Source organism: Ovis canadensis, chromosome 9, assembly GCF_042477335.2.
Source record: "Ovis canadensis isolate MfBH-ARS-UI-01 breed Bighorn chromosome 9, ARS-UI_OviCan_v2, whole genome shotgun sequence".
Taxonomy (NCBI): Eukaryota; Metazoa; Chordata; class Mammalia; order Artiodactyla; family Bovidae; genus Ovis; species Ovis canadensis.
This window is the reverse complement of record NC_091253.1, coordinates 33472112-33498210: the sequence shown is the minus strand read 5'-3', so window position 1 is coordinate 33498210 and position 26099 is coordinate 33472112. Positions and strand designations below refer to the sequence as shown.

The 26099-nt window shown below is 49.9% G+C and overlaps 1 protein-coding gene across 3 annotated transcripts in view; it reads right to left on the bottom strand.

The window, feature by feature from the left end:
* ASAP1 (ArfGAP with SH3 domain, ankyrin repeat and PH domain 1) overlaps positions 1-22914 on the bottom strand; it is a 334855-nt gene extending 311941 nt beyond the window's left edge. For 2 of the 3 annotated variants that reach the window (XM_069600954.1, XM_069600955.1), the window contains exon 1: positions 22273-22914. The gene's annotated coding sequence lies outside the window, so the exon portion shown is untranslated. Of the gene's footprint in view, positions 1-4809; positions 5091-22272 lie in introns of those variants that run through there. The other variant, XM_069600956.1, reaches the window with a different exon arrangement.
* Positions 22915-26099: the final 3185 nt, after the last annotated feature.

Here is a 26099-nt window from a genome sequence, read left to right as displayed (position 1 = left end):
ACACTGGGAAAGACTGAAGGCAGGAAGAGAAGGGGACGACAGAGGATGAGATGGTTGGATGGCAATTCCGACTTGATGGACGTGAGTTTGAGCAAACTTTGGGAGATGCTGAAGGACAGGGAAGCCCGGCACCCTGCAGTCCACGGGGTCACAAAGAGTCAGACACAACTGAGCGACTGGACAAGTGCCAGAGAACTAATATTCTCAGATGTGGCCGTCACAAAAGGATGTGAGGAACACTAGCACACAGCAGATGTGTGATGGATAAACTCCCCTCCAGTGACAACCCACAAGCAGAAAGGACGTCAGCAGCCCAGGGTCCCAACTAGGTGGCTTCTCAGCAAGGCCAGTGCCGTAGACGTGGCTCCTGCAGCTGGTCATCCTGCTGCAGGGGACAGGCAGGGGGGCCACGACCAAGGCCTGGCCTCCATCCTGCCCAAGGGAAAGGGAACTGGGATGGAAAGGATTTTGCATAGAAAGGTGTTCATCCCCCTGCAGGAAGCCCCACTGCCCAGTGCCCATAGGGCACCACGAAGGGCTTGCGTGGGCACCACGCACTCTGCCACCTTCGACTGTGCTCACGCTTCACCCCATTTCCCACAGTGAGAAACACAGTTGCGATTATGAGCCCCACCTTTGAGAGGAGACAACAGCTTTGACAGGTTAAATAATAACTGAAAAAAAAAAAAAAACAGCTAGCATAATGCAGGAGACATGGGTTTGATCCCTGGGTCAGCAAGATCTCCTAGAGGTGGAAATGGCCATCAACTCCAGTATTCTTGCCTGGGAAATCCAAAGGGCAGAGAAGCCTGGAGGGCTACAGTCCATAGGATCACAAAGAGTTTGACACGACTGCACATACAAGAAAGGGAAAAAAGACTGGATATAGTTCAGCAGTGTTAAGTATATTCACATTGCTATAACAGCAGATGCCAGAACTATCTCATTCTATAAAAATGAAACTACACCATTTATCAATAACTCCACATACCTCCTCCCTCCAGCCCTGGGCAACCACCATTCTACATTCTATTTCTATGAATCTGACTACTTTAGATAGCTCACATGAGTGGAACCATATAGCATTTGTATTTTTGAGACTGGTTTATTTCACTTAGCATGATGTCCTCAAGATTCATCCATGTTACAGCCTGTATCAGAATTTCCTTCCTTTTTAAGGTTGGATAATATTCCATTATATGTACATATGACATTTTATTTATCCATTCAGCTATTGATGGCTGAATAAGAGTGAATAAGGCCGCCGTGAACATGGATGTTGAAGCATCTCTTTGAGACCTCAATTCTTTTGGATATATATACACACCCAGAGGTGGATCTGTTGGGTCAGACAGTAATTCTAATTTTAATTTCTGAAGAACTGCCACACTGATTTCCACAGAGACTGCACCATCTTACAAACCCACCAACAGTGCACAAGGGTTCCAGTTTCTAGAACTGGATACACAGTTGAAGCGTAAATGAGCAATGTATTTAGTAAATGAAAAATATGCATGTGTGCTCAGTCACTCAGTCGTGTCTGACTCTTTGCGACCCCATGGACTGGAGCCCGCCAGGCTCCTCTGTCCATGAGATTTCCCAGGCAAGAGTACTGGACTGAGGTGGCACTTCCTTCTCCAGGGCATCTTCCTGACCCAGGGATCAAGCCTGCGCCTCCTGCATGGGCAGGTGGATTCTTCACCACTGGAAAGCCAAATGAACAATAGACATAGCATAATAACACAGTACCTTTAAAAAGTCTCTCAGCAGCGCTGCACAGCACGTGGCATCCTCGTTCCCTGACCAGGGATCAAATCCACACCCGCTGCGTTGGCAGCACGTCGTCTTAACCACTGGACGCCAGGGAAGTCCCAATAATACAATGAAGTGAAGTGAAGTGAAAGTCGCTAGGTCGTGGCCAACTCTTTGCACCCCGTGGACTATACAGTCCATGGAATCCTCCAGGCCAGAATACTGGAGTGTGTAAGTAAGTGTAAGTGAAGTCACTCATTCGTGTCCGACTCTTTGTGACCCCGTGGACTGTAGCCTACCAGGCTCTTCTGTCCATGGGACTCTCCAGGCATGAATACTGGAGTGGGTAGCCTTTCCCTTCTCCAGGGGATCTTCCCGACCCAGGGATCGAACCCAAGTCTCCTGCATTGCAGGTGGATTCTTTAGCAGCTGAGCCACAAGGAAAGCCCTTCTACAATTTACTCGCTTATTTTACTTTTGGCTGTGCTGCACCTCCACTGCTACACAGGTTTTTCTCTGGCTTCATCGAGCAGGGGCTGCACCCCCCGGCTCCAGAGCACAGGCTCAGTAGATGTGGTACATGGGCTGAGACGTTCTGTGGCACGTGGGATTTTCCCGGATCAGGAATTGAACTTGTGTCTCCTGTATTGGCAAACAGATTCTTTACCACTGAGCCAGCAGGGAAGCCTAACACAATACTGCAGGTACATCCTGGAAACCTCCTCATCCAAAGGCTAACACTGCTCCCATGATTGTGTTCAATACGAGAAGTTCCTCTGGGACAGGAACCATGACTTAAACTCTCCTCTAAATCTCTGATCTTGACCCCCAAAGCCACTGTCCAGGGGCTGACATGCAGCAGGCATATGGCAGCATTTGTTGAATGGTAACAGAGGGGCAGAGTCAATCAAGGAAGGCTTCCTGGAAGGAGATGGCATTGCAAGAGGAAAAGGACAGTCTGGCAGAGAGAAGGATGAGCAGGGGTGACTGCAAAGAGGGGCCTGGCTGATTCGTTTCATCTCATTCTTGAAGGCAGAGGTGATCTGTGTCTAAGACTCAACTCAATAATGCTGTCATGACAGGGTAACACAATATGCTTCATAGGTGCTCAGCGAACACCCGTTGACCGAACACATGATCAGAATGAGAGGAAAACAAACAGGAGAAACATCAGAAAGACTTCTGTATGAGCTGTCAAAATGAGAAACCAGGGGTTCCCTTAAACTACAGTGAAATAGTCATGTGACCGACACCAGCTTTCCCTGGCACTCCACCACCTCCAGTTGAACAGGAAGCCCGAGAAGGAACTACCTCCCAGCCCTACCCTGAGGAAACCTCATGAGCAAGAAAATCCCAATCCTCAAACTTCTTTCTGGAAATCCATCTTAGGAAGTTTACTGCCTGCAAAACCTAGAAGGATCAGCTAATGTCTATAAGACTTCATTTCAAAGAAGTTTCTCCAGAGTCAAGACTCTTTCCTTCTCCTGAGGATGTAAGTCTTCTCTATTTCATAGCTATTTGTCTCCGAGGTATGGCAAGTGACACAGCAGGATGCTGCATTTGGATGCAAGTGACTCACGGCAGGCTTGAGTCCACTCCCCGCGCCCCTGAGGTCCCCACCAGTGGAGTCACCGAATCCAGGATGCCCACCATACTGGAAGGCCCTGGGAAAATCACCCAGGTAGGCACAACAGAGCTGTGAGCAAAGAGTCCCACCTCTACCATTACTCTTCCAAAGAAGACTTCGGGGAAACCAGGAGACCCTGTGGCTAGCACATGTCTGGCTTAGTCAATGTTCATTGAATGAGTGAATGACCACCTAAACAAACACCCTCACACCAAGACTTGCAAGCACACTTTAATTTCCCACCAGAGTACAGCTGCCAACCGGTCAACATCAGCTAAAAGTGTCATGGGGTCCTGCAAGCCTCCTGCTTTGCCTCTGTCTCAAATATGTCAGCTTCTCTGATGGCTGCTGAAGAATCTGCCTGCCGATGCAGAAGACGTGGGTTCGATCCCTGGGTCGGGGAAGATCCCCTAGAGAAGGAAATGGCACTCCAGTATTCTTGAAAGAAGATCAAACTAGTCAATCCTAAAGGAAACCCTGAATATTCATATGAAGGACTGATGCTGAAGCTGAAGCTCCAATACTTTGTCCACCTGATGTGAAGAGCCAACTCATTGGAAAAGACCCTGATTCTGGGAAAGATTGAAGGCAAAAGGCGAAGGGGGTGGCAGAGGATGAGATGGTTAGATAGCATCACTGACTCAGTGGACATGAATTTGAACAAACTCCAGGAGACAGAGAAGGACAGGGAAGCCTGACATGCTACAATCCATGGAGTTGCAAAGAGTCAGAAACGACTTAGCAACTAAGCAATACATTTCTTGCCTCCAGTATTCTTGCCTGGGAAATCCCATGGACAGCAGAGTCTGGCTGGGGCTACTGGCCATGGGGTCACAAAAGAGTCAGACACGACTTTAGGGACTAAACAACAATAAACGTAGGTCACCCTTAAGCATCATCTTCTGGGGCCTGGTATGAACTCAACTTCTCTTAGAATCAAGGCTCCTCACCTTCCCCAACTCTATTTCCCTTAAATGACAAAGAACCATGAGGACCTGAGTCTGAAGCAGGAATGTTTGCAGCCCAGAGTAGCTGGGGATTTGGCCCCTTCTACCTGCTTTGGGGATAAAACCCTCTAATGGAAAGTCCATTGGCTCCTCAAAGCCTCAGAAGCAAAATGAGAAGGATAAGGCCCAGGTCTCAAAACAGCTGTGTTTCCCAGGAACCAGGGAGACAGAGCAGAAAGAATATCAGACGTTTCTCACTCTGGTGACATGGCAGCTGAGTGGACGTGGGCACCCTTCCCCCTTGTCACGCCGAAAATCTTGAGTGAGTGTGACTCCAATGGTTTAAAAGTTATAACCAACAAGGAGAGAGAGAAGAAAAGGAACCACAGGCCATGAATGAAGGCCATACTCCAGGACATATCCATGCCCAGCTGCGCACACGCACACACAGACACACACACTCACACACACACACACACTGACCTGCAACTGAAGAATGCACGCAGACTGACCTGTGTGGGCACAACAGGCCGCAGGGCGGACCCAGATACCGTCCGGGGCCTCACAAAGGACTCTGTGTGCCAGGCCACAGGATGTTCCAGCAGCCTGTTTCCTCTGTGGAAGCGGTCCTCCTGGCCTGCTCTGATACGAGAGATGGGCGGAAGGATCAGTTCCCTCACACAGCACCAGGATTGTTGTGGAAAGGAGGCCTCAGAATCGTGTAAGCCTGGAGGGCCCACGTGTGCAGAAGCCACATCTAGACTGATTTTCTGAGACAGAAAACTCAACACTTACTGGCTTTTAAAAAAAAAAAAGGGAAGCGGGAGATGCTGGGCTGACCAAACTGAGAAGTCCAGGCATGGCTGTAACTTCAGGCACGGCTAGATCCAGGGGTTCACGTGTGGTCAGGGCAAGGCTGGTCTCCATCTGCTGGTTCTGTCTTCCGGGAGGGGTGATGGGGGGTGTTTCAGGCAGCTCTGCCCCCAGGGGGCCACTGGCCTTCAGGTTTATGTGCAGTCAGAGTTCAGCAACCCCTGAGGAAGGCCAGATCTCTTTCCCCGTGGTTCTAATAACTCTCAGGACTGACTCGGACTGTATGCAGCCCTGAACTCGGCCCTGTGGCCAGGGGCTGGAAGACTCCATGGGCTGGCTGTTGCTCACAGGTCCATGCACGTGAACGGCTGGGTCACGTCCACAGGACCCACATAGACTAAGGGGACGTAGGTACTCATCTGGAGGAAAGTAGGGAAGAGAGAGAGAAAGAGAATGAAGGAAAGAGGGAGGATAAAGAAAACTGGGGGCTTCCCTGGTGGCTCAGTGGCAGGGCCAATGCAGGGGACACGGGTTCGATCCCTGGTCAGGGAACTAAGACCCCACACGCTGTGGGCCAACCAAGTCCGTGTGCCACAACTGCTGAGCCTGCGCTCTACGGTCCGGGAGCCGCAACTACTGAGCCCACTTGTTGCAACTACTGAAGCCCGAGTGCTCCAGAGCCCGTGCTCTGCAGCAAGAGAAGTCCACACACCAAAACTAGAGAACAGGCCCCGCTGGCCACAACTAGAGAAAAGCCCAGGCAACAAAAAAAAGACCCGGCACAGCCAAATAAATAAATGAAATTAAAAAGAAAACACATGGTATAAGCCACAAATAATTTTTATTATTAAGGAATAAAACAGCAATCAACCTCAGCTTTAAACAAAACAAGAAGAACCAGCAGCCGACCGAGCTTTTGTGTCTTTTGTCTTCTTTAACAGCTTTGATGAGATATAATTCACATACCATACAATATAGCGATTTAAAGGACACAGTCGGACTTCCCTGGTGGCTCAGACGGTAAAGTCTGTCTACAATGCGGGAGACCTGGGTTCGATTCCTGGGTTGGGAAGATCCCCTGGAGAAGGAAATGGCAATCCACTCCAGTACTGTTGCCTGGAAAATCCCATGGACAGAGGAGCCAGGTAGGCTACAGTCCATGGGGTCGCAAAGAGTTGGACATGACTGAGCAACTTCACTTTCACTTTCCACGGTCTAAAACATAACTCACAGAGTTGTGGGACCGCCACTCTAATCGATTTTAGAACATTTCTGTTGCCCCCAAAAGAAACCTCATACCCATCAGCAGTTACTCCCCTCCAATTCCACCTCCACCCACTCCTGGCAAAAGAACAGTGTAACTTTCTGTTTCTATAGATTTGCCTATTCTGGCGATTTCACATACACAGAATCATACAAAAGGTGTTGGGGGGTGGTTTGGCTTTTTGCTTTAATACTTTTATTTATTTATTGGCTGTGATAGGTCCTCACTGCTGCTCGAGTTTTTCCACTAGTTGCAACGAGCGGGAGCAACTCCCTAATTGCAGTGTGTGGGCTCCTCACTGCTGTGCCCTCTCTTATTGCTGAGCGCGGGCTCGAGGACACGCATGGGCTTCAGCAGCTGCCTCAGGTGGGTTCAACAGTTGCAGCTCCCAGGCTCTAGAGCGCAGGCTCAACAGTGGTGGTACCTGAGCTTAGTTGCTCCAGGGCAGGTGGGATGTTCCCGGACCAGGGATGGAACCCGTGTCTCCGGCGTTGGCAGGTGGTTTCTCTACCATTGAGCCACCAGGGAAGCCCAGTGGGTGGATTTTAAGAATTCTGTCTTTTGTCCTAAAATCTGCACGAAAAAAAAATCCATTTCCTGGACTCCTAGTTGAACTGAGTCTGGACTTACTCCCTGGAATCACTATTAAGCATGTGGACCAGAGGAGGGGTGACCGGGCCTGGGAGACCCTGAAGCCTAAAGTGGTTGGTATGACTGGAGATGACTCAGCAGCCAGGGCGTAAACCCTCCCGGAAGCCTGGTCCAAGCTTCTCGTCTCGCCCCTGGCACAGTATGGGGTGGAGTGGGAAAATCGTGGGCTCCAGCTTATCAGATGTTCCAAAGAATCCCCAGGGAAGGGCACCATGGGGCTTCACCCAGCACCCTTCCTCATTCCTGACTTCATTCAGGATCCCCCTTCTCCCAGGAGGTGCGTGTTCCTGCAGCTCCCAGGAACGGGCTCTGCTGGTTCAAAACCTTCCCGGTCACTGTAAAGTGACTTTGCTGCAATAAAAATTAATTAAAGAAAAATAACACCTTTCAAACAAAAATAAAACAAAGCGTGGACTCTACAAAACCTTAAAAAGAACACCTTCCCAGTACTTTGCCAGTGATTAATCTAAAGGGCATGTGACCCAACTTGGATCAAGGAGACCTGGAGTTGGAGGCTCTTTCTCCATCTCCTAGAAGAGGTTTTGGGAATGGTGTTTCCTCCCTTCTTCTGGATGTTATAATAAAGATGTTCGAGGTGGAGGCAGCCCGTCTCATTACCAGCCTCAAGGAGAAGTCAATGCAAGATGAAGGACGGATCTGAAGACCTACAGGAAAACGGAGCGGGGCCTCCTGGAACAGACACTAGTTCTGTGCTACACGTCCCTCATGCTCCTCCATCCCCTTTCCCAAGCCCCAGATTGGCCTTTAGGGACTAATAATGCAAGGCCCCCTTCCCTCTGCTGCAGGATGCTTTTGGCCCACAGGGAGCCCCCAGCAGGAGACAGGAGGGAAGGGAGAGTGAGGCATCCGCTCCCCCTTCTGCCCCTCTCTGGACCCACCACTGCTCCTTCTCTGGGGGCCACTGTGAACTGGCTGCCACCTTTGACCCAAGTCTGAGCTCTGGTCAGAAACCCTTCTCACGCCCTCCCTGTCTCCAGGTCCCAGAATCTGTTCCCTCCCCACCCCTCGAACTGGGCATGACACAGGAGCCCCAGGGCCACGTGACCCGGGCACCACACTATTCCTGGAGCTTCCCTGCACCTGCCCACACCTTCCTAAAGATCCCTTCACATGACCCACAAGCACAGCAAAGATGCTCAAAGGCATCAGTCATTACAAAATGCAAATCAGGGACTTCTCTGGTGGTTCAATGGGTGAGAGTCTGCCTTCCAATGCAGGGGACACAAGTTCAATCCCTGGTCAGTGAACTAGGATCCCACATGCCATGCCATGGGGCAAGAGCACCCACAAGCCACAACGAGGGAGGAGCCCACACACAGCAGTGAAGATCCTGCATGTCGCAACTAAGACCCAACGCAGCCAGGTAAATAAATAATAAAACATTTTCTTAAAAAAAAAAAAGAAAGAAAGAAAAATGCAAATTAAAACCACAGTGACACACCATGTCATACCCACTAGATCGGCTATCATACCAAAAACCATAAATAACAAGTCTTGGCAAGGATGTGGAGACTTGGAATCCTGTTATATTGCTAGGGGGATATAAAATGATTCAGCCACTTTGGAAACGCTTGGCAGGTCCTCAATAAATTTAAATACTGAGTTAACAGATGATTCATCAATTCCATTCTAGGTATATTTCCCAGAGTTGAAAAAAGGTTTTCAAACAAACATTTACAGGTGAATGTTCAGAGGCACTACTCACAATAATCGTAAATTTGAAATAACCCAAATGTCTATCAACCAATGAATAGACAAATAAAATGTGGCTTGTTCATACGCTGGAATATTGTTCTGTCATAAAAAGGAATGAAGGACTGAAACATGCTTCACCATGGATGAACTTCAAAATCATTATGCTAAGGGAAAAAAGCAGAAACATTACTTTGTTGACAAAGGTCTGTATAGTCAAAGCTATGGTTTTTCCAGTAGTCACGTATGGATGTGACAGTTGGACCACAAAGAAAGCTGATCACTGAAGAATTGATGCTTTTGAATTGTGGTGTTGGAGAACCCACTCCAGTACTCTTGCCTGGAAAATCCCATGGATGGAGGAGCCTGGTAGGCCGCAGTCCATGGGGTCGCAAACAGTCGGACACGACTGAGCGACTTCACTTTCACTTTTCACTTTCATGCATTGGAGAAGGAAATGGCAACCCACTCCAGTGTTCCTGCCTGGAGAATCCCGGGGACGGGGGACCCTGGTGGGCTGCCATCTATGGGGTCGCACAGAGTCGGACACGACTGAAGCGACACAGCAGCAGCAGCAGCAGCAGCAGCAGCAGAAGACTCTTGAGAGTCCCTTGGACTGCAAGGAGATCAAACCAGTCAATCCTAAAAGGAAATCAGTCTTGAATATTCATTGGAAGGACTGATACTGAAGGTGAAGCTCCAATACTTTGGCCACCTGATGTGAAGAAGTGACTTATGAGAAAAGACCCTGATGCTGGCAAAGACTGAAGGCAGGAGGAGAAAGGGATGACAGAGGATGAGATGGTTGGATGGCATCACTAACTCGATGGACAGGAGTTTGCCCAAGCACTGGGAGTCAGTGATGGACGGGGAAGCCTGGCATGCTGCAGTCCATGGAGTCGCAAAGAGTCAGACATGACTGAGCAACCGAACTGAACTGAAGAGAAAAATTTAGACACATTATGCTAAGGGAAAAAGCCAGACACAAAGGGTCATATATTGTACAATTCCACTTACCCTACCCTCACCACATATAAGGAACCAGTTCACTCCACCATGAGCAAGTGAGAAGGAGAAACTATTCCTTGTTCTAGCTCCAGTGAAAGTGAGAGTCACTCAGTCGACTCTTAACGACCCCATGGACTATACATAGTTCATGGAATTCTCCAGGCCAGAATAAATAAAGAATAATAAATAAATAATAAATAAAGCTGTGCCTGAATTTCTTGTCTGGTCTCATCAATTTCTATTGATTAAGAAGGCCAAGAACCCTGGTATCACTGAGATCAGTGATCTCTGATGTTACTATGGCAAAAGATTATGATTTGCTGAAGGCTCAGATGATGGTTAGCGCTTTTTAGTAATAATGTATTTTGTAGTTAAGGTATCTACATTGGCTTCTTTTAGACATAATGCCACTGCACCCTTAATAGACTATAGTGTAAACATACCTTTTATTCACACTGGGAAACCAAACAAATTGCATGACTCGATTTATACCAATATTCACTCTATGGTAGTGAGTGAAAGTTACTCAGTCATGTCCAACTCTTTGCGATCCCATGGACTATACAGTCCATGGAATTCTGTAGGCCAGAATACTGGAATGGGTAGCCTATCCCTTTTCCAGGATATATTCACAACCCAGAAATCCAACTGGGGTCTCCTGCATTGCAGGCAGATTCTTTACCAGCTATGGTGGTGGCCTGGAACCAAACCAGCAACATCCCTGAGGATAAGATAAGGTGAGAACGAGGGCTGACCCCCTAGGTCAGAGCAGCTGAAAAGACCAGGCTGCCTGCTTCCTCATCTGACCACTCAGGCAACAGAGCCAGGGACCGGAGCTGGTGACCTACCTAGTAGGAGTAGGTCATCTCCTTCTAAGCAGGGGGTGACCCCGATGTGAAGTCTTGAGAAGATTCCCCTGGCAGCAGCTTGGAGGACAGATGAAGTGAAGGGCAGAGAGTTGGGAAAAGGCTGGATGGCTCAGGGGAGATCCTGCAGAAACCTGGCCTGTGGCAGAAACTGTGGGGACACACGGAAGGGCTGGACTGGAGATGTGGGGACAGACTTCTGCAGAATCCATTTGGCTTAGAGGAGGCGTAAGAAGGAAAGGGAGTGAGCGATGGGCAGTAAGAACCTCTTCCCTCTTCTCGAGGCTCAGATCTAGGGAAGCCAGGACACCAGGAAACCACATCACAGCTCCCCTTCCCCTTCCACGTAAACAAAAACCGAAGAGCTGAAGTTGTGGGAGGGGAAGAGAAAGCGGAAGAGAGGCACAGACTTGCTTCTTTCTCACCCATGCGCCACTGAAGCCCAGCACTGAGCACCTAGGGATGCAGAGACCAGAAGGACCAGGAGTCCGGGGAGGCTGTGGTCTTGAGAGACGCAAACGTGACTCGGCCTCGTAAACAAGCCCGAAGGCTCAACGTCCTCAATGGCTCTCCCTCTGCCCTCCCCCAATCCATCCCCAAGCCAGCCGGTGCGACTGCCTAGTACCTTCCCTCTCCTTCTCCCGGGCCACTTGCCACCAGACTCCTACAAGAGCATCCTGAATGGCCTGCCCGCCTCCAGTCCTGGGCCTCACCCGCCCGGTCCATTCGGTCCAAGGTACCCAGAGTCAGCTTCCCCAAAGACCAAGGGGCACATCACTGCCCCGCCGTAAGCTTTCAATGGCTCCTCAACAGCTTCCAAGATAAAGTCCCAGCTTCTGGATGCGGCTCCTGATGTCCCCTGCAGGCTCAGTGCATCCCTCCTCACACAGTGGATTCACCAAGGCTGAATCACTCGGTTCCCAGCATAAACCATGCGGTTTGCACCATCCACCCCTCGCTGAAGTGGCTCCCTACACCTGGAACTTCCTTCTCTTCCCATCCCTCTTTTTCTGGCTAATTTTTATTCATTATTTAAGACTCAGCTCAAGGATTCCATCCTGGAGCAAGTCTTCTTGACCCTCTGTGCAGGGTTATTAGAGGACGGTATAGTGGATCCAGAATCACTCAAATGTTATGTGACATGGCCAGACCCTTGTGTTAAGATTGGGTATAGGGGCTAACAAAACAACGCAAAAACAGTCTCAAGGTAGGGTGTTCAGCATCTTGTTCCTCCCATCTTTCTGTTCAGACACACTCAACATGTTCTCCCTAGGCAAGGCCCCCTCAGGGCCCCAAGATGGCTGACATAGTGCCAAGTATCACATGCCAGCCCTACTACATCCCATAGCAAAGGTCCCATGGTGTAGTCTAAGCCATGGTTTTTCCAGTGGTCATGTATGGATGTGAGAGTTGGACCATAAATAAGACTGAGTACCGAAGAATTGATGCTTTTGAACTGTGGTGCTAGAGAAGACTCTTGAGAGTCCCTTAGACTGCAAGGAGATCCAACCAGTCAATCCTAAAGGAAATCAACCCTGAATATTCACTGGGAGGACTGATGCTGAAGCTGGAGCTCCAATACTTCAGCCACTTGATTCAAAAATTGGAAAAGACCTTGATGCTGGGAAATATTGAGGGCAGAAGGAAAAGCGAGCGACAGAGGATGAGATGGTTGGATGGTATCACTGACTCAATGGACATGAGTTGCTGTAAACTCCGGGAGATGGTGAAGGACAGGGAGGCCTGGCGTGCTGCAGTCCATGCGATCACAGAGAGTCGGGCACGACTCAGCGACTGAACAACAAGCGCAGAAGAGAGGCTGTTTCTAAATGCCTCCGCTTAAGACGGGAAAAACCTTCCTCCACCCCCCTGAAAATTTCCCTGCATATTTTACAGCCAGAGCTGTGTCATGTGCCCATGCCTAAACCAATCACTGCCAAGGAGGACAAGACCACAGAGGTTCACCACTGGGGCTGGGACTGGTCTCTCTCAATGTCCCTGGAAGGTTGGGCTCCTGAAGATCTGTGTTCTGTCAGCAAAGCAAAAGGGCAAAGATGTAGGATAAACAGCCAACAGTGTCTTCTATAACTTCTTACCTGCCTGCCCCTGAAATACACCATTAAACTGAGTGCAACCTGCAAACATCCGGCACCTCCACCCTTCAGCGGTTCTATTTTAGGTCTGAGGAAGTAACTGTCCTAGGAGAGGAAACTGGCTCAGAGTTATGACGGGAAGGTCTATAAACACTGCAGTCTGCTTTTCTGGATCCGGACTTCTGTGACAGTCGTGGGTAGGAAATAGCAGGGATGCCTGCGTTCCAGATAGAGACCCCGGATGCTGTGGTATTTTACCTGAGAGTTTTGCCTGTCTCCTTGAACAAATATTTGAACAAATATTCTCCTTAGGCCTCTCTTTCCTTAGGGACAAAAAGGCCTGGCGTGCTGCAGTCCATGGGGTCGCAAAGAGTCAGACATGATTGTGTGACTGAACAACAGGCCTCAACGATAAAAAAAAATAACCAGCACAGAGGCTTCCCTCGTGGCTCAGTGGTAAAGAATCCACCTGCCAATGCAGGAGTCACGGGTTCGATCCCTGGTCCAGGAAGGTCCCACATGCTGTGGAGCAACTAAGCCCATGTGCCCCACCTACTGAGCCCACGTGGGGCAACTACTGACACCGTCACACCCAGAGCCTGTGCTCAGTGACAAGAGGAACCACTGCAAAGAGAAGGCCACGAGCCGCACCTAGACAATAGACCCTGCTCGCCACTACAGAAAAGCCGACACAGCAATGAAGACCCAGCTCAGCCAAAAAGAAATAAATAAAAAGTAATTGACTGATTAAAAATACCCTGCACATTCCTATCAGGACTGTGATCAGAAGTGACTCCTTCCTCACACCCTCCACATACTAAGAGCCTGCCCACCCTGGATCATAAATTCTTAGAGCACGTTTTCCCCAAAGGTTCCCCTTTCTGCCCCACTGGGGTACTCTCCCTTCCCTGCACACTCACGGCCATCCATGCCTGTGTAGCTTTGCTGTGGTGAGGACGGACATCAGTCCAAAACTGCAAACAGTTCCACATCTTTCTCTTCTAATCAGCTACAAGAGGCTCTAGCCCATGGACCCTGAGTTTTCACCTTTGTCTCCCGGGTGCCTGGCACACAGCGGGATATGCAGTAAAAGTGTGTGCAGGGAAGACTCTCTAAGTTGAATTGGTCCTCGCTTTATTCCTTCCCTTGTTGATCCTGCAAATGAGAACTCATTTTTCCTTCCCCTGTTGATCCTGCAAATGGAACCCACTCACTTTTGTTTAGAACTGATTATGTGCCTGGCACTGCTTTCTGTATATTAATATATGGCTTGGTTTAACACCTTTTAAAAAAAACCTGCAAGCTTTTTCAAAATTTACAGAGGAAGACACTGACGATCAGAAAAGCTAAGAGAAAAGTGAAAGGCAGATTCTCCCAAGGCCACATGAGGAATTAGGGCATGGAATTCAAGTTCAAGTCTTCAGAGGCAATGGTCGAGTGTGGGCCGTGAACACAGACAGCCTCGCTTCAAATCTTGCCACTTGTGAGGTGTATGACCTACGAGAAATTAGTCCCTGCGTGTCTGTTTCCTCCCACATAAAATGAGGAGAGAAAGAGTACCTGTTTCACAGGGTTGTTACAAGCATTAAACAAATTCATAGGAAAGCTGCTTAAAGCAATGTTTGATGTGTATTAATGTACGATAAGGGCTTTCCAGATGGCGCTAGTGATGAAGAGCCTGCCTGCCAATGCAGGAGACATAAGAGACACGGGTTTGATCCCTGGGTTGGGAAGATCCCTTGGAGGAGGAAATAGCAACCGACTCCAGTATTCTTGCCTGGGAAATCCCATGGACAGAGGAGCCTGGTGGGCTACAGTCCATGGGGTAAATATTAGCTGTTGTTATTGATCTCGAGTCCAGCAGTTTTCCCATTGTATCATGACAAATGCTACTACTTACATCTACCAAATCAACCCAGGCATGAGAGTGACCTGACCAAAGGATAGACCCCACAGAGACCTTGATTTCCATCATCCAGAGGACTGTCTCAGAAAACAACACGAAGGCAACACAATGTACAAATTCTATCCCACAAGGGCTCCCAGCTGCAGCTCAGCCCTCATTTGTGGGATCTGGGGGGGGGGGGACCTCCCAGGGGAAAGAGACAGGAGCCATTCGGCCACCCCAGTACCCAACTATTGCCCATATGCCAGGGGACAGCCCCTTAGTCTGCACAAGCTTTGAGAACCCCGAAATGCCTGCAGCTCTTCCCTGAAAAACCCAGGGCCCCCGGTGGTGAGACAAGGTGGAGGCGGGTGGGGAGGGGAGTCTTCAAAACAAGGTACAGCTGGAGGACACGGGGCCCCTTCCACCTTGAAGACAAGAAAGCCCCCGTACCCTCTGAGGCTCCCTCCTCCCACATTCGTGACCTCACGCAACCAGGGAAGGAGTCAGGGTCAGGACAGAATTATCACCACCTTTTGACTCGGGTGAGGTAGGGTGCTTCCAAGAAGGTAAGTGACTGCTTGTAACAGTCACATCACAGTCAATATCTAGTCAATTTCCAGGCTAGAACTCTGGACTTCTGAGTCTCAATTCAGTGCTTCTTTCCATTAGTCTGTCTCCCACATCAGTCATTTGTCTTTTTCCAAACATACAATTCCTTTCTCTTTCCCTCTCTTCTTAAATACCTGTTGTCTTCTCTGTACTGGGAGTTACAAAGATAAACAAGACATTTTAAGGCCCAGCTCATTCCTGCCTCCCCAAACCACTGCTCTGCAGGGTGAACACGCAGAAAGTGTTCAAAGTGCTTGCTGCTCTGAATCACATCTTTGCTACTGGTCTGATAAGGATTCTGGTTTTCTTTTCTGGAAATGGCAGTTTTTACATTTTTCTAAGTGTTCTTTCTTTTCCTCGTTTGCAAAAGAAGACTCAGAGTATTAAGCTGGCTGGTCCCTGCTTGGTGCCTGCAGGACAGGACAGCTGAGAACTCTCCATAAGGCCACAACCCCACAGAGGTCCCAGCCTCCTTTGAAAGTGGGCCAAAACGATTCCTCTCTCCAGTGCAGAGAAATGACAAGAAAGCACATTCTGCCTCTGGGTCTGGATGGGGGAGAAAAAGGCTTCTGTGCAAACTCTGAGGCCCTAAATATGGACGCAGAGCTCAAAGATACTGGGGTTAAAAGCATGGACTGGGGTTAAAAGTCTCCGGTTCAGCAGTTAGCACAGCAGCATTTCCAGGACCTAGGAAACCCTCAGATCCTTGACTGAAGCACAAAACCAGCTCTGTAAATCCTCTTCTGCTACCCAGGAAAGGTGGGGTATGAACCACCTTGCCCTCCAAATCGGAAGATGCAGGAAATGGGAGAATAGGCTCCTCCAGAATTAACATAACAGGGCAGTCTGAAAAAGAATATCAGTACGTTTTAAAGTACAGATATGAAATAAAAATGAAGAATTCTCATGGAAGAATAAGACCCAAGGATTCAAAACCAATGGATTGGAAAGAGAACCAGAGGGAATTTCCAGAAGTAAAATGGAGAGTCATCAGAAATAGAAACTCAGTGACGAGAAAATTGAAGAAACGTGGTGACGTAGAAGCCAAGGCACTTGATTCCTCCTCCCTACCCAGTGCCTGCCCTTGGCCTGCGCCCAGCACGAGGGGACAAGAGGAGTAAGCCCGAGCCCTCACCCGCGCCCCTCCAGATGCTCAGTCTGAAGGGGAGGCAACCAGACCAGCAAGTGTATTTCCATACGGGACGGCTGTGATGATCTTGCATTTCTGCACTCCCCGTGCGGGATGCTTTTCCTCCATGATTTCGGTTCGGTACAGAGAAGTGTGAGGACGCCAGGAAGGTGGGGTCCGTAGCAGACCCCAGCATCTCCTGGCTTCCTCTGGGCCATCCTGAATCAAGGTCACAATCACCATGGAATGTTGAGCCCTCTTCTACGTCCCCCCTTCAGTTTGCAAAAATCCTATTTGGAAATGTCAATACGAATAGTACAAGGAACACACATGCCCTTTACCCACCTGCATTGATGGTTAATATTTTACTCCTCTTGCTTTCTTTTCCTTTTTTTTTTTCCTCCCATGTAATTTTTATGTATTCAGAAAATACATAAATATATATCCCCTCCCTTTTAGGTTTCCCTCTCATTTAGATATCCCTCCCACTCGAAAGGATAATTATTTCATTACAAAACTACAATGAAACAGGCACCCAGTATCATCCCATAAGCAAGAGTTTTATAAAGGCAGATGCCTTGCTGGAAAAACGCATGATGAGTCTTGATGAGGGAAAGACGAGCCAGTCTGCAGAAACCACAAACAGGCCAGACCCTCTCCTTCTTGTCCTGCCCACGGATGCCTGGTGTGGGCCTGGTTCTCGGGAAGCCCCGCGACATCTGGGGGACGCGCTGACGGTCACGCTTCTTTACTCCAAGTCTAACCAGACTTCCACCTGGTATCCCTCCGTTGGAGAGATACTGCTTGCTCATTTCTGTTTTTCTAACGCTGTGCACTTTTTGCATTTCCTGACTTAGACCGGTAGAGGAAGGGGAAACGCCAAAAATACTACAAGACCAGCTAGCTGGTGGCACTTCGAAGGGATGGGGGTCGGCAGGGGAAGCGCAGGCAGTGAGGGACCTCGGTCTCCCTGCACTCGCCATGGTGCTGGCCGGCAGAGCTGATGGGGGCCCCCTGGCACTGAAGGTCTCCGGACACCATCTGGAGAGTAGCTGGGACAAGAGCCCATTTTCTTCCAAATAACAGGGAAGATGTTCGCAATCTGGTCTTAATCAGCCCCTTGCACCGACGCGGCTACACATCCCATCATGGTGCGTTTCCTTTACTCTCAGAAGATGGGGTCGCCTGCCACAGGCCACGAGGAGGCTGGGCCTTGGGATGCCTTTTCCCCTTTCGGTTCAGACGGATTTGTGCTGATCAAACCACACGCCCTCTCCTGACATCAATGGCCTGCTTTGGGAACAGGAATGGCTAAGGCTAGGGACAGTAACCATAGCTCAGGAACTGAGGTTTTAACTGTACAAAAGGCACACGTGTTGGGGTTCCCGCCATCCCGGGAGATCAACCCCAGGCAATTTTAAAGAGAGGACCGACTCCCCTCAGTCTCCACTTCTTTGTGGGAGTGGATGCCAGGTAGGGGGGCTGGGGGAGGGTGTTCATGGGTTGGTTAGTTTAACTGATTCATGAGGTGGGGTAAAAAATAAAGTGAATGTCCTGAGTTGCAAGTGAACAATCCGGCCTGCAGCCTGAAGGATGTGCAGTGAAGTGAATCCTCAACTCTGACTCCCCACATAAAGCCGGGCATCGACAAGGCTTTGAATGAAGGAATGAATAAATCTCAATGAGACAGTGAAATACTTGGAAGGGCAGTGAAGATACAAGTAGAGACTGACTTCCATCCTGGTACCACTACCTCCAGGAAGATGTCCCTGGCTTCCCCTCCCTCACTGGGTTAGGGGCCTTGCCCCACAGCCCCCATAACATCTTCCCCTACCAGCCTGCGAAGATGTCCACGTCCAAATCCCCAGGAACTGTGAATGTGTTAGGCTACACAGGTCACCCGGCAGTGGGGAACTAAGGCTGAAGATGGAAATAAGGTCACTAATCAGTTGACCTTAAAATAGGGAGATTATTCTAGGGCTTCCCAGGTGGCTCAGTTGTAAAGAATCTGCTTGCAATACAGAAGACGTGGGTTTGATCCCTGGGTTGGGAAGATCCCCTGGAGGAGGAAATGGCAACCCATTCCAGTATTCTTGCCTGGAGAATTCTATGGACAGAGGAGCATGGTGGGCTTCAGTCCTTGGGGTTGCAAAGAGTCAGACACAACTAAGCAACTAACACTTTCATTCTAGATTATACAGGATGGCTGCTGTCATCAAAAGGGTCCTCAAAAGTGGAAAAGAAGAAAGAACCAAAGATGGCAGCGTGAGAAGGACTAGGACCAACATTGCTGGCTTTGAAGATGGAGGAAGGGGTCAGGAGCCCAGGAAAGCAGGAAGCCTCTAGAAACTGGGAAAGGCTAGGGAATAGATTATTCTCTAGAGCCTCCAGAAAAAAAAGTGTTCTGCCCACACCTTGACATCAGACCCATTTCAGACTTCTGACCTCCAGCACTAAAGGAGAATAGGCTGGTATTGTTTAAGGTGTTGCCAAGTTTGTGGCAATTTGTTACGGCAGCAAGAAGAAACTAATACACTATTTATCATTATATAATACATACACACGCATACACTAACATGGGCTTCTCTGGTGGCTCAGACGGTGAAGAATCTGCCTGCAATTTTATTTATATGCCTATCTCTCCGCTTCTGCTCTTCGCCCCCTGTGATCCACTCTTATAAAAGTAATCTCCTTAAAATGTCAATCAGACCCCACTCCTGAGCCTACATTCATCAGTTCCTCTTCGTACTTGGTGAGGTGATCGTCCCCAGCATGATGCCCCTGCCTCCCTCTGAAATCTCACCCTCACCTCCGACCATCCTCCCTGTCGCTCCCTTACACTCTGTCCTGTTCATCGCCCCACTTTCCTCACTTCTGGGATCACATCAAGCTCTTTCGTGCATACGCTGAGCTCCCTGGGTGGAATGCCCCCTCTCCAGCAACCTCTCTACCCAGGCCAGTTTTTTCTCGATCCTTGAGACTCCGAGAGGCCTTTCCCTGGCAAAACTAGGGCCGTCCCTACACCCCATCCCCCTTCACTTCAGTCATCATTTCGATCCCTGGTGTTTCTTTAATAACAAGCGCTAGCATCTTTCATTCATTAGAAATTACCTTCTCCTTTGTTCTGGAATGCAAGCCCCAGGAGGGCGAGGCTGGGTCTATCTTATTCATCACTGTACTGTTGGGACTGCACCCAGTGCTTAGCATGAAGCACTCAGTACAGCCTTGCTGAATTGACTAATTAAAAGAGAAAGCACAAGGCTGACCCTGAGAGATGAGGCTGGAAATAGAAGGCCTTGAACACAGGATCCTATCCATCTCTGAGCTCCTGGCACCTCCCACAGGGGAGCCACTTAGCAAATGTGCACGAAATGAATGAAAGAATGACTCAGGTTCCAGATGAATCTGAAAAGTGCTGTCCTTTCTGGGCAAGGTTCCCGAAGCAGCAGCTCCCTCTCCTCCTTGGGACTTCTTAGGAGGGGGCAGACCCAGGGCACAGAGCAGTTGCTTAATAAATGCCAGTGTCAACGTCACTATCGCTGACATGGGGCCTCAGTCACACAGCCCGCAGAAAAGACTTGCTCCAGCCCACGCACACTGAGTGGCTGGGAGAGAAGTGGGAAGGAGAGACACAGGAGGGAAAAACGAGAACGGGGACATGGGATCCAGGCAAGACGCTGAGAACTTGGAGGGAAGATACAGTAACAATGAGGTTCCAGGTAACACAGGCTCCTGCCTTTCCTCTAGACCTGCGGTCCCCAACCCTTTTGGCACCAGGGACTGGTTTTATGGAAGATAATCTTTCCACAGATCAGAGCAGGGGGGCGGAGTTCAGAATGATTCAAGCACAGTATGGATGGTTTGGGGTCCTATGAGAATCTAATGTTGCTGCTGATCTGACAGGCAGAACTCAGGTGGTCATGCGAGCAAGGCGAAGTGGCTGTTAACACAGGTGTAAAACTTCTACCCTGAAACTCACCTCCTGCTGTGGGGACCTGGCTTCTAACAGGCCAGGGACAGGTACATGGCCTGGAGGGTGTGAACACACCTGCTCTGGACTTCAGCCACCTGGCTGCAGTGAGGAGAGGCCCGCAGGGAGGTGCATCCTCAGGGAGGGCGAGGGAGGGTCCTATTTGAAAGCACACATTCACGTGGCGGCCTGCAGGACTGTGACTGAGTTGCAAAATCTGGCTCACTGTGGCTGGTGAGGAGTGGGGAGGTGGGAGAGAATTTCCATTTCCTTCACCAAACGGCAAGCTTTCGAAAAAGTCCTTTCTCTCCAACATTATCACATACTAAAAATGAAAAACCAGCCCTTTGGAGCTCTCATAGGGAGAAAAATAGATGGGCTGCCGAGCTCACAAGATACAGAGGGGCTGGAAGTCAAGCCTAGAGAGCATCACAGAGTATATTTTCTGGACCTGGGAGTTTCTACTTCGTACAAAAGAACAGAATAGAGAAAAGTCATCCCCCATAGAAGAAGCCACCCATTTTATATTTCAAACCCATTTGCTGGGGGAAAAAAATCCATTTGGTGACTGAAACTCCAAATACATTTAGTGACTGAATAGTAGAGGTTAGGGAATTTCATCTCTAACTCTTATCTCAAAATAAGCAGTTTGAGGTAACTGCATATCTCAGAAATAGCAGCAATAACATAAGACAAAACAAGAGAAGGCACTAAAATTGATGAAAGTTACAATGCCAAGAAGACATATTTCCAAACTTAATGGCTGACACAGACCAGAAATTGACAGTGTAAGGAGCACTGGTCAGGGAGTCTGAGCCCTGGCCATGTGACTTTCCATAAGTCCTAGTCACCTCTTCCGCTGCAGGAATAATAAGGGGCAGCAACAACTGCTCTCAAACGTCCTGTTTCTTCCCAAACTGTTGAAATTTGACGCTTCCAGAAGATCTGCATCTAAGATCTAACTGTTATAAGGTGAATCTCCAACTGAAATACGGGAAAGCCCTGGGCTGCACTCTGATGGACAGACAAAACTGGCCTCAACACTGAACTATGTTTTACAATCCCGAACATTACTCAGCAATCCGTGCCCGGCTGTCATTCCAGGATCCAATGTGCCAAGACAACCTGACCGAGTCTACGGGGAAGAGTGGGAGAAAGTTCCTGCTCTCTCTGATTAGTGAGGGTAAAGCTGAGGTCACGCTGAGGATGGTCTGAAGTTAGCCCTCCATCCGCCTGCGCTAGTGGAAAAATTAATTATTGAAGGAAACCGCTTTAGGAATGCCCGGGAAGAACACTCGGGATGTATGAAACCGCAGAATACCAGACGCCAGAGAGTTTCTTTCTTTCTTTTTTTTTTTTTTCTTTGAAACTTCACGTCGCTCTCAGAAAATGCAGCAGGTCTCCAAATGGTACAAGGAGAAAAACACAAGCCACTTTCCTGGCTTCCCGGGAACAAACCCCAAGCCCCGAATGGATTTTTAAAATTTTTCTCTTTAGTTTCGTTCGCTGTAAGCCAAGTGGTCTAGGGCCTGCCTGGCAGCGCCGAGTCCCAGCCGGGGGCCGGGGGCCTGAGGCCGGGGGCCGGGCCGCCGGCTCCAGAAACGGCGGGGAACTTTCCTCCGCCGCGCCGGAGACAATACCGCGGTCGTTCGGGAGGGCGCCCGATCGGCGGGGCCTGGACCCCTCTTCGGGAGGGCGCGCCAAACCCCCCACGGGCGGTCCCACCCTCCCCACCCCCGCGCCTCGGGGGTGCAGACCCTCAGCCCCCCAGACGGCCGAGCCCGGCCCTGCGAAGCCCACGGCCAGCTCCCCAGCGCGAACAGAGCCGGGACCCGCCCGCCGCCCCCGTGCCGGCGCCTCTCCGCGCGGGAGCCGAGCAAGGGAGCTCCGACGAGACCCCCGCGCGGCCCCGCCGAGCCAGCCCGAGCGCCCCGCAACTCACCGGGACCGGGCGGGCCGCTGGGCATTATTCCATCGCGGGTTCGGCAGCGGCTCCCTGGCGGCGGCGCAGACGCCTGCGCCCCGGCTCTCTTCGGCCGGCCGATCGCGGCTGTCGCAGCAGAAAGCAGGAGGCGGCGGCGGCGGCGGGAGCAGCCGGCGGGGCGGGAGGCGCGGGCCGGGGGCTGCCCGAGCGCAGAGAGCCCGCCCGCGGTGGCGGCGACGGCGGCGAGGCGCGGGAGCCGAGCGCGGCGCAGGAAGGGGCGGGCGACCATGTGCCGAGGGGAGGAGGCCGCAGCGACGCGCGCGGCTCGGACGATCCCGCTCGGCGGCGGAGGGCGCGGGCTCCAGGAAATCCAAACACTTCGACAGGAAATCGGAATCCTGACTAAGCATTCCCGGTCCCGGGGCCGCCCCGCGCCGGGGGCTCCCGCCTCGCTTAACCCTTGGCCCGCCGGCACGCAGGAGGGGAGTGGGGGGCCGGCGGGCTCCCCGACATCGCGCGGAGAGCGCGGCGGCTGGACACCCGGCAGCCGACCAGCTGGGTCTCCGACCCCACGACTCCGGCTTGCGAGCTGGGCCGGTGTCGGGCCTCCTGCCTCTTCGGCCCCACACTCGCGGTGGCCTGCGTCCTCCATGCTCAGATGTAGAAGGGATCGGATTTGTCCCCATAAAACCTTGGCCTTGGGAGGTGCCTTTCTAAGTCCCCCAACACCAGGAAAGGACCTTGGCCTCTCTCCCATCCTACAGAGAATGAGCTTGAAATCTAGCCGTTTCCCCTATTTTTCGTAAAATAAATGACTTTACCTGACTGCCACCCTCCCACCCCTTTCACTTCTTCCGCTTTGCTAATTTCCTCATGTTTTTTCCAGTGCCAGGGGGACAGGACCTTTCCAGGTCAGGATAGTATACAAATAGTATGGACAGTCGTAGGATGAACTTTGGACCCTGACCTGGGTTGGAATCCACGCTTTGTCTTTTTTCCAACTGGGTTACCTTGGGTAAGTCACTTTACTTCACTGAGCCTCGGATTGATGAAATGTGAAATGAGGTGGTCATACTGCCCTCATAGGTTTGATTTGGAAACCAAACGTTTAGACCAGGACTGACACATTGTAAATGCTCGAATAAATGATAACCATGATTGTCTTTACTACAACAGACGTCAGAGAGGCGAGGGTTTTAATTGATGGAGTGTGTGCTGTGCATTATCTATACCTACTTAAAAAGCCTCCAAACTTCATTTCCATCCTTATCACCTACTGATTTTTTTTTTCTTTGCAGCATTTCAGCAACTGCTGTCTGCAGAGGAAAAGCTTAGCAGCTATGGCAGAATCCCTTCTGGTGAAATCTGAAACTCCGCAAACGCTACAGAATTTGGTATTTTGCTCTTAACCTGAGACTCAGGACACTGCGGGGGTTTGTTAAAAAGTCTGAAGAGGTATTAGGAAGTTTGAGAAAACCAAAGTAAATCTCCATGCAGTCGGGCCTGGACTAGGTGGGCCAGTGGGAGTGATTCATTGTGGTTTCCCACGGAAATGCCACATTTGGGGTTTTTCTACCTGGAGGATGCAGCTTGGTGGTTTTGCTGTAAGTGTTTCAAATTCCTTTGAAACCCGGTCTGACTTTGAAGAGGGATCAACATGCCCGTGAGTGAAAACCAAACTTGAAATGAGTCTGCCAGGGACTGGAAGTTGGATATCAGCTCCTCAAACCTCGAGTAAGGACCAGACATCAGTTTTAGACCCATTTTGTCTCTTTTCTGCAACTCCTTTATCAGTGGCCAGAAGCAGTGGGACAAGCTCTTGGTTTGGCCCTGGGAGTCCAGGGTCCTGCCCCCAACCCTTTGCACCTGCTTTTCCTTCTGCCTGGAAGAATCTCTGCTTGACTGTTCGTGGCACTCAGCTCATAGTTCAGAAGTCAAGTCCTCAAAGGGAGCTTTCCCCAACCATTGGATCTACTTGACTTTGACACTCACCTCTCCCACCCCTACCTCTCCTGCACATCACATGCCCTGTTTCATTGCTTTATAGCCCTTGAAAAAGGGCGCGTTAGTCTCAGTCATGTACAACTCTTTGCAACCTCATGTACAACTCTTTGCAACCTCATATACCGTAGCCCACCAGGCTTCTCAGTCCATGGAGTTCTCCAGGTATGAATATTGGAATGGGTAGCCATTCCCTTCTCCAGGGAACCTTCCCAACCCAGGGATCTAACCCGAATCTCCTCCATTGCAGGCAGATTCGTTACCCTCTGAGCCACCAGGAGGCTTTCAAATAGGAAAGCCCAGTGTAATGGAAGAAGTGTCAGACACCTCTATTAATGGTTCAGGAAAGTTAAAACTCTAAGTAATTAAGACTGTCAGACAAGTTAACTGCAATCTCATTGATACAGTCCTAGTTAATCGCACCTTCGTTTGTGCTCCTGTAGCACTTCCATTCATTTGAAGAATATATCACATTCTACACTTGCTCAGTGAGTCCCCTCCTAAGTTAGAAGGCAAACTCTGAGTTGGAGGGAAAGGAAAGGACTGCATTTATTGACCACTTACTCTGGCCAGGACCCTGAGCAGGGTGAATTTGAATTAATTAAAGCCATCACTAGTTAAGGGCTTCCCTGTGGCTCAGTGGTAAAGAATCTGCCTGCCGATACAGGAGATACAGTTTGATCTAGGAAGATTCCACATGCCTCAGAGTAACTAAACCGGTGCACCACAGCTACTGAGCCCGCATGCCCTAAAGCCCTTGCTCCCCAAACAAGAGAAGCCACTGCAATGAAAAGCCCGCACACCACAGCTAGAGACTAGCCCCAGCTCACTGAAACTAGAGAAAAAAGCCTGTGCCTCACAGCCAACTGAAAAAAAGTCACTAGTTAAGTGCTCAAAAATCTTCTGGGCAATAGATTTGCAAAGATGCACTGTTCTTGCCCTCCAGGTTATATTTAGAAAGCAGAGAAATGATTATTCTTATAGAGGTATGCTCAGAGTGTCACAGGGAAGTCTTCCTAAATCAGTAGGGAGCGGGTATCTTAGTTCAGGCTTCTATAACAGAATATCATAAACTCAGTGACTTATACGCTCACCTTTATTTCTCACAGTTCTAAGAAGTTAAGAAGTCTGATGCTGACAGATTCTGTGTCTGGTGAGACCCCTCGTCCTGGTTCACAAATGACCATCTTCCGGGGCAAGGGGGTCTGTCTTTCTGTTATAAGGTCACTAATCTCATTCATGAGAATCCCACCTGCTCTCATGACCTAATCACCCCCTAAAGCCCCCACCTCCAAACAGCATCACATTGGTAGTTAGGGTTTCTCAACATATGAATTTTGGAGGGGGTTAGAAACCACTTCCAAGAAGTGGATGCTCGGAAACTAACTTTCTAAGAAGAGGTGGAACTTATCTAGGTAGATAAGGGAACACAGGCCTGGGAGCCAGAGCAAAAGGCACAGAGCTGGTGATGCTCAGTTCTCAGTTCCCTGGACCCTGCTGTGAGTTCACCCGCAGCTGCATTTTGTTGCCTGTCTCCTCCTCTCTGCCCGGGCTTTTCTCCAAGGCTGCAGAATCTTGCCCAGACCAGAAGTGCCTAACAGCCCTGGGGCAGCCTCCAACCTATCAGTGGATAAATGTCCCAGTCTTCTATCCCTAACAGGGACAGTCCTCAAGTGCTTTCAACAGAGGACCCCCCAGTAGAGTTGAGTCCCATTGCCCCCCAGGCATAACTTTCATCAGTTCACTGTGCCTTTTGTCTCTTCCCGGCCTTACTCTCTCACTCCCTCATTTGTTCTGCCTGGAATCAATCACCTTCCAAATAAACTTGTTGTTCAGTCACTAAG